The following is a 1,333-nucleotide window of genomic DNA, read 5'->3' on the forward strand; positions in this document are numbered from 1 at the left end:
TCAGCAGCACAGCATCACATGCCTGTGCACGATGCACCTGGTAAACTCCCAGTGAGGGACACGGGAGGTCTGGCTCGCTTTTCCTTTTCAAAGTAAAAGTCTTCAAAAGTTTGACTTAGTGAGCCTGTAGGTCAATACGAACGAGTCCGAATTAACATACTATTACTAATAATAATAAATATAAATAAATATAAATAAATACTACTACTATAAATACTACTAATAAATAAATCCTTCTGATTTTACTGTAGAATTGGGTGCAAATGTCTTTTGTGTATGTGTTTGTGGTGTGTTTTATGGGTAATACAATAAACAGCATGTTGACCTTGATGTAAGCAAAGAGGGAGATCTTTGTTTCATTGTTTGCTTACTTCCCTTTTCTCATATTGTTATTATTTACATTTATAAATATATCACATATACACATTTAAAATCTTTTTTCACTTAATGTCATATATAACCTAATTAACGGTATATTATATTATTACATTTTTCAATCAATATTAAGGTCAACATTTAACAAAGTATACTGGTTATACCTAAGCAACTTTTATTATGACGTTAAATGTGGATTATTTCCTCTGTTGGTTCGGTGAACTCTACACTGACGTACATAGTAGTGAAAAGCTATCGCTTTATTTCAGTTTTTCTTTTTATTATAAATGCTGCCACTTGTTTATCTGCACACCAATAACCAGAACAATTCAGTTACGTTTCTGTGATTGAACATGGAAAGGTTGTACAGTTTTTCCTTAAAATTAAATTGCGTAGACTTCACGTTAATAATCACCTAGTGAGCAGCTGAGTCACATGATATTATTAAATCACTCCTTGCTTTGTCCACTACCTCTACCCCCAAAGGATATGCATTTTTTTGGAGATGAACACATTTATTCCAAACATTTTCCATAAACTTTTTGTCTCTGTTTGCTTGCACGTGGGTTTGAGTTGAGTGAGTTTTTTTCCTCGTTAACATCCCAGGAAAAGACTCAGCACTTCCTTTCCTCCAGTCAGTTCCTCTGTCAGCTCAGAATTGCAGCCAACTAGCAGCAGTGTTGTAGAAACACAAGAACTGTCACAGTCATGAAATCACAACACATAAAGTGATACACATTCTGCAAGTCTGGCAAATGTACTGCCATATAATACTTCAGTTCTTTTTATTGTACTCACTAGTAGTCAGATAAAGCACTATGTCAGCAACATGCGACCCTTAAATTCTCTTTTATGGTAAACTGACTAGTTGTTACTCTACTCAAGCACTCAAAGCACCTTATGCAGCTAGTTTCATTCACGCACAAGCAGACTGTCAAAGTGCTGTCTAACATTCATA

This window comes from Perissodus microlepis, chromosome 3 (assembly GCF_051167445.1).
Source record: "Perissodus microlepis isolate ML-2025 ecotype Zambia chromosome 3, ASM5116744v1, whole genome shotgun sequence".
Lineage (NCBI taxonomy): Eukaryota > Metazoa > Chordata > Actinopteri > Cichliformes > Cichlidae > Perissodus > Perissodus microlepis.